The sequence below is a fragment of the Apis dorsata genome, unplaced genomic scaffold (assembly GCF_000469605.1).
Source record: "Apis dorsata unplaced genomic scaffold, Apis dorsata 1.3 scaffold_376, whole genome shotgun sequence".
NCBI classification, from domain to species: Eukaryota; Metazoa; Arthropoda; class Insecta; order Hymenoptera; family Apidae; genus Apis; species Apis dorsata.
The window spans coordinates 1,457,415-1,465,542 of NW_006263639.1; the positions used below are offsets into that span (position 1 = coordinate 1,457,415).

The 8,128-nt window shown below is 31.9% G+C and overlaps 1 protein-coding gene across 3 annotated transcripts in view; it reads right to left on the reverse strand.

Moving 5' to 3' along the window:
• The window catches only part of LOC102674399 (lachesin-like), a 483,275-nt gene extending 477,104 nt beyond the window's left edge, over positions 1 to 6,171 (reverse strand). Inside the window, exon 1 of one of the 3 annotated variants that reach the window (XM_006618852.2) lies at positions 4,724 to 6,171. The gene's annotated coding sequence lies outside the window, so the exon portion shown is untranslated. The remainder of the gene's footprint in view (positions 1 to 4,723) is intronic. The other 2 variants (XM_006618850.2, XM_006618851.2) reach the window with 2 other exon arrangements.
• Positions 6,172 to 8,128: the final 1,957 nt, after the last annotated feature.

An 8,128-nucleotide genomic window follows, 5' to 3' on the forward strand; every position in this document is an offset into this window, starting at 1 on the left:
AAACAATGAGAAGGATTAAGATTGTAACAATATTAATCTCGACAACCTTGGCAACTCCAAGGATTTCGATAGCAATCTTGCTCGGTATTAACTTAAATCTTGTTTCGAAGCGTCTGTATCTAGCTTCAGCTAGCGAGACTTATTGTTAACTAAGTTTACTTTCGTAAACAATTGAATTGTACAAGAAACATACAAACTTTACTAATGTCTACGTGACGTGTACATACTTAAATATTCTGCAAATAGATATTAACTTGATTTACATATATAATATGTAACAATGTGAATCAAGTTAATTATAAAATAGCAATTTGAACGAAGATATAAATGGCTATTGATATTTTAAAAAGTGTTCGTTTGTATAAGCTTTCTTAATTTATGAAAGAATTTAAATCAAAAAAAAAAAAACAATTCTCTCGTTTTATAAAATTAATGTAAATTTGAGAAGAAAAATATTATAATTCATTCAATTTAAGAACAAAAGAGAATCTCTCTCAAGTGAAAAATCTTTAAACTCTATCATTAATTATTACTTCTCAACTTCAATGAGAAGAAAGAAGTATTAAACGATGTACAAAAACTGAATGAGATTGCATAAAGAAAAGCCATATGTCTGAAAGTAACGCAAACGAATTCACTTTCTCAAACGTTTACTTATTAAATTCCTTTCATCGAGTCAAATATTAAAGATTAAAGAAGAAAACACGTTTAATTCTTTACACCATATAAATACTGATAAATGAATAAAGCTTTCTTTCTGATAAACGAGGAGAATCATCTGTGCACAACTCATTCTATTTATTTATTTCGAAAAATTGTCAAAAAGAATACAATATCCATAGAAATCTTTTATTTGTCGCGATTGATTTCTAAGAACAAGATTCGAAAAACGAAATTATTATTATTTAACTCTACTTTCCTCTATTCTACGCATCCCATATTATAAATAAACCGCCATAAATTCAAAGAAATAAAACACGTGTATGTGTGTGTACGTATATGCGCGCGCGTAAATGCATTTTTCACTTTGAAAACAAACTTACACCTGACATAGTTTCCACAAAACGTGATCTATGATCTCGCACGTGTTCCTGCGCGTATTTATCACGTGGCAATGTTAAAGTGGGGAATTGAGGAAAAGCCTAGCCCCTCTGAATAGCTTCATATTTTAGTCAGTCGCGGAAACAACGATAGAGATCTCGCGATTTTTTAACGAATTCGTCGCTTTCGCGCGCGAAAAGCAGAAAATGGCGAGAAGAAGCGAGCGGGTAGGAAGATAGGAGGAGGGCCACGTTCCCTTTGCCAAAAAAGCGGAAATAAAATAGGAGAAATATCTATCTGCTCTTACTCGGATAAACTCCGAGTACACATAGCGGGTTTCGCTTCCTGCGTTCGTAATAAATCAAGAAAACTCCATTTAAAGGGGAGGAAATGGAAGAGAAGGGTCGGTACGTGTACACAATCGTGTAATAGTATTATTTTATTTCCCTTTTTCGACTATCGATATGCCCGCCGAGCGAAATAATTGAATTGTAGCGCTAATTGCGCTTACGCAATCGAATTTCGCGAAAAAACATCGATTAACGCAATTTTATAGGGACATTTTATCGATGCAGAATAAAAAGGTGTAATTAATTAAATGGAAGACCGATTGAAAACGCTTCACATTTCGAGGCTCATATCTGGTTTAAACATTTCATTAGAAATAAAATTCGTCATTTCGTTAATTTTTAAGATTAATGGAAATATTGTTGAAAATATTCTCTAACATTTTCTCTAACATCCTTCTAATTATTCCACTATTATATAATATAATTATACAATATAATTTTTAAGATTAATGGAAATATTGTTGAAAATATTCTCGATTTTCTCTAATATCCTTCTAATTATTCCAATATTTTTAAATCAAGTAAAATCGAAGTAAAATGCGCGAAAACACGTATGCGAAAGGGGGTGTCTTCCTTTGTTTTTTTTTTTGATGCAAGTGGACAAAAAAAAATTCGAGAAAGAAACAGAATTAAATTATTAAAGGAAAATTTTAATTCGAGAAAGGATATCCCGTGCTTGATTTCAAGTTGCAAAGAAAATAATGTTCGTCACGATGACAAAAGATGCAGTTTCGCCCCGGTATATTTTTGTGATAATGATATCAACCATAATTTAACCAGTATGCACGGTGAGCATGAAGTAACATCAGCAAAAATAATAACGGTGTTCCCTACTGCTAGAATATGAAACCATTTCCCTGCGTAATTTTTATTTTCTCTACCCGTGCAAAATATTCCATGCCATCTCCGACTCTTTTCATCTTTTTTTTTCATCCTTCCATATCGCGGGAAAACTTTTTGATCCTGCGTTTTAAAATTCATTAGCGTCGGTCGGTCAAAAAGTAAACGTGTAATTTTTGTAATTTCATTCATTGTATGAAAAAGCGTGTAAAAGAGAGAGAAAGAGAGAGAGAGAGAGCAATGCAATGCAAAAACGTATTATATTAATTTCTCGATGGATAGGACGAAGTCAAAAATGGACGGCGCATGTTCTTTCAAACAGTCGTAATTCATTGGCTGAAGCGGCCGTTTATTTAAAACTTTCCGTTCTCTGTCTTTGATCTGTCGATGAGATTCGACTGAAAACTAAGGAATAAAATTATTAAAAGTAACGAATGAAATTGATCATTTCTGTGAAAATTTTTTAATCTCGAATCTGCGAAATTGCTTGAAACGGACTATTACTCTTTTTCATCGTTTAATTTCATCGAAATAAATATTCGCGTCTCTTTGATTATAAACCTTTTAAATTAACTTTGTAATCACGTTTCTTTTACGCTTCATTAACTTCTACAAAAGAACTGATCTCTGTTTCTCTCTTTCATTGTTTACTTGAAAATTACATGGATACAGAAATTTATATTAATTTTTGTTCCACGGATAACAACTACTGCAAAATAGATTATTTTAATAAGAAAAAAATACTGTGTATTTTTATTCCAAGCCCTCTTATAAATCTATAAAGAAAAATATTACACAAGTTAAAAATCCAATTAAGAAACTTCAAATTTATTACGTTTCTTAATAAGTATTCATTGAATCCATCGAAAGAAAAATCACGCCAAAGGATAATTCACAACACGTGTTATCTCAAACTAGTACATCGACAAATCATTTGTCGATAGATATAATTTCAATATCAAGAAAGCCGCGATTATAAAATACATTCGGGGATAAAAAGAAAAGAAAAAAAAGAATTTCGCGAAATTGCCCGTCTGCGTGAAACGTATGCAACTTTTTCAGAACATTTCCATAATTTAAAACGGAAAGTTAAATTACCTTAGCACAGACTGAGCAAACAGCCGGCATAATTTAGCCATTCGTTACCTTTCTAAGCAAAAAACAGACGCGATATTCGTAATTACCGTGCAGTAATTTGGCGCTTTTCGCGAAGAATGCAAGATCATCTGGCTCATTTTTGGTTTTCAGATGCGTGAACAAACAATAGGAACGCGAGTAATACTCTAAACGGGCGATTTGCCACTACGAATCGACAGTTTGCGAGCTAATCTGTCGAATAAACGCCAGCGCGCGTAATGCGCTTGTCCGGGTAACCATCGTGCGAAAGATAACGCGTACACGCTAAAACAGGATCGTTTTAATTTTATCAAACGAGCGATAACCGCAAATTCCACCGCGAAATCGCGCAAAAACAAATTTTCATGTCGCGCCCCCTCGTCCCATTTATTGCTAATCCCACCGAATTGGCAATTCATCATTCCTTCCTTTATATGGATAAAAACATTCTCTCTCTTCTTCACGCTGATTTTCACCGCAAATCATCCGTGCGTTATTGAATCTCGTGTATTTAGCGTTTATTAGATACCATAATTCTGTAAATTTATCGTCAATTATGTGTACGAAACGTCATTCAATCGAAGCTTCGATTTATCGTATTTTAATTTATGGCGATACAATTGGAAATTTGCGATTTAATCAAGACTGATTCAACCCTAAAGTAAACTTAATAAATCATGACGTACGGTATTTTAATGTGTAGGAGAATGAAATATAGAACTAAGTATAATTGATCGTGTATGCATTATCGTACGCCGTGTTTGACAGAAAACGAACGACCATTATCCAAACCAATCATTATACTAATCGATCATTTGTAATAACTCGTGTAACATTAAAGCACCGATGCCAATCTAGCCGCAAATAAAGAGACAACAGTTGTTTACCTCGATCGCGCATGCAAAACTCCAAAGTGAAACGTTTCGACGAGGAGAACGTCATTTGTATGATTGAACGCACTACATATTGTCGAGAAGTACCCGCGCGATATGTAGGTTGATCTGTTAATAGTATTAATCAGATATACGAGTTCACGTTCAGTAAAAGCGGCACGACACGAGCAATCAATTTTAACAATGCCGTGTTAAATAATATATTGCAAAAATTACGTATAGTATCGATAGCATGCCATGGAAAATGGGGCTGATTCGCTATCCAAGTTGCTATGCAAAGAAACTTTCAATAAAGTTCACGAGCAGTTTGCACTTTTATCCTTTATCTTTACTTTAAATTTGGAATATCAACCGGAAAACATTGAAAAACTCGATCGAATCGTCGATGCAATCGAAGCGAAAAGAAATTGGCAATGAATGTTTCCCCATCGATTCACTGGCATGGAACTTTATTGAAGAGAAAAATGCGGTAGTTCGTCTTACCTATTGCCGTTGCTATGCCGTTTTCATCTCTCCGTCGTAGGTACGTCACAGGTTGAAAAGGCTGCTCACTTTTTTCCCATTTTTTTTCTCACTTATCCTTCTACGATTATGTCCTCTTTCCGCACGCAACACAATTTCTCACTCGCGAAAAAACGTTTAACGAAAATCTGATCGAACTCTCTTGTTAAGCCGCCGCACACGCGAATTCAACCACAGAAAACACATCGATACTGTTTTTTCTTCTATCCTTTCCACGATCGATATATCGAATCGTTCGAACGGAAAACACTCCCGTCAATTCTATTGTCGCACGATGCCCATTGATTTTTTATAGGTTATATTATTACCTTCTTCGCACTTTGGCCGTGTCACAATCTTGCTTGTTCACCTTCTTCTGCCGTTGTCTTTACCCCTCGTTAATTAATTTTAGACACAAGCACGACAATGAGGAATCTCAGGGGTATTTTAATTAAAACTGAAAACTGAACAGCGCACTTGACCTTTCTCACGAGAAATTTAATTGAAACTCTTTCGATAACGACCCATGACGGTTACGCGTACATGCGTCGATTAACTGTACACTCGTGTTTCGCATATTCGACGTTCTTTCACGAACATTTCAACTTTCGATCCTATCGATAGATCGATTGCAGCGCACCTTCGATTCTCGATCGCACACAACGCTACGGTGGATATAACGCGAAACAAAAATTCAAATCTTTCTCCTCGATCAAATATTGCTGGTGAATATGCGTTCTAATAATTATTTCCACATAATAACATTTTCCAACAGTGTTATAGATGTCAACAAACGTATCACTTAACCTTCCAAGTTTCAATATAAGATTTATTTTTAACACTGTGCTCTTTTTTGTGACACTCGAGAGGATACGTCCTTCAATCGTATATATTTTATTTTTATGAAGACACGAAACTTATGTACACAGAATCTAAGCGAATTAACACGAACACTTGCACATGAAATTCAACGAACGTGTCAATCGCGAATAAAAAACGTTCGAAACTAGAGATTAAACGATCCTTTCCCACTACGTATCGCGAATCACCGATCACGTGATTAGTGTCATTTCACGTTAAATACGCGTTTACTATCGATTATTTATCACGAGAAAACCATTACGATTTCGAAACAAGTGATTCTTACGAATAATTCTTACGCGCGTGTATACGTGTACGTACGTGTACGTGATGATTACGAAATAAGATCCGACCGTGTCGCGATACGACAGCAAACTGACGTCCTGACGGGTTGCAGCGCCCCAACGACGGTCGTCCGGTGAACCATCCACCACCGTTTCACCGCAGGAGACCCGCCACCCCCTCACCTTACTATCCCTTCCATCCATGCCCCACTACCTGAAGCTTCTAATCGCAGGCTGTTGTACCATGCACGTGAGAGTTTCGAAGCTTCTTTTTTTTTTTTGGATCACGTTCTTCGTAAGATTTAAATCAAAAGCGTGCAAAGACGAAGGATACAGTAAGTACTATTAATTTTTTCTTTCTCTTGATAATATTTCTAAGATTAATAATATTAAGAAAATTTATTTGAAATTTTACGTTTCTATGAATCTATTATTTGAATTATAACATGTTTATGAATAATAAACAAATGCAAAATAAATGCAAAATAAATACGTTTGATACTCGATATTAGCAATTATATTAAGATCAAATGTGATATTTTTATAAATACTGATTTTATATGATATATATGATATTTAAATTGTTTGATTTTATATTTTTATAGGTTATAATATTTAAATTAGTTGAACGATTAAAAAAACCTTATTTGAATGCTATATTTTATCATATATCTTTTTTTTTTAATCTCTTAATTGATTTAAAATTTATAAATTTATAAAATTTCTCTTTTTCTCTTCTGATTTATCAATGAAATTAGAATAAAATTACATTCTTATATTTTTGTTATATATTAATCTACTTGAAAATAAAAATTTCAACAAATTACATGGAAACTATGCTTTATATATGAGAATAAATTATTGATTGCGCATAATATAATATAAAAAAAACAAATTTATTTTCTCATTTTATATCGAAATGTCAAAACCAATTTACGAAAAATTTTTATAACATCACCGTGTCATATGAACCTCGAATATCGAGATATATTTTCCTAAAATATTTTTAGTTATTGAATAATTTCCATTTTGAACCTGGTTATTTGCGGAATTATCGTATTGATACTATAATATATATATATATATAACTAAAACAAAATTACATTATTTTGATCTATTTTAAATTGCGGATTTACATATTCGGAATTCAAATTATAACTATTATTGTAATTTTGTTATTCAGAATGATGACGATTAAAGATAAAAAAGCTAATTCAAAATGAAAAAGACAATATATACAATTTTTTAATCAATGCAATTTAAATCATTCCCTATAATTATAATAGAATAAAATTAGAATAAGATGTTATATTTTCATTTATACTTACAATCATTCTTGTGATTTCTTTGAAACAAGCATTATCACCTTATTTTTAAATTCACTTTAAATTACATTTATTAATCTCAAAGTAATATAAATAGATTATTTACAAGTTTTAGACTTTCTAATATTTATTGATCAATAAATTTTACTGTTTTTGTTTTTTTTCTTTGAAAGAAATTTATCTAATTGTATATAAATAATTTTCAACACTTGGTTTTCTCAAAAAATATATTTCTACGTGCACTGTAATTTAATGGTGTTAAAGTAATATTGCGTTACGTGAATGAATTAATTGCATAAATTAAAATCTGTACGATACAGGATGTAACCTCGCGAAAAGCAAGACTGAACACCTGTGTCATGGTCTAATTTCCAATTAAGACGTTATTAATACCGAGGTCGGAACAAAACGATCGTTATATCTCTTGAATTATATTATAATTTACGTTTGAATCTATTCGCGTGTAGAAAGTTTGTTATAAACGGAGCATACATTCCAAATAGTGAAAAATATAAATATCCCAGTAATTTCGTTTCTCGACGCATAAATATGTTTAAAAAAGAATTCCTTCCATTTGATTAAAAATTTTATATGAATGATTTTGGGAAGAAACTAACATTTTAACATTAAAAGATTTTAAAAAATAAGAACATTATTATATAACAACAAACACAAAATCTCTAAAATTTTTAATTTGTTCTAAGAATTTGAATATTTACGTTGATCATAATTTTAATGAAAATGGAATCAAAACTATTCTTAATAAGAAATATTATTTGTTAAAAAAAAAGAATAAAAAGTGAATTATTTTAAAAAAAAATTTCGAAAAATTCGTAAAATCATCGAGAATAATTTTTTAATTGATTAAATTAATAAAATAATAAGTAAACATTATTAATAATCTGAGAATAACTCTT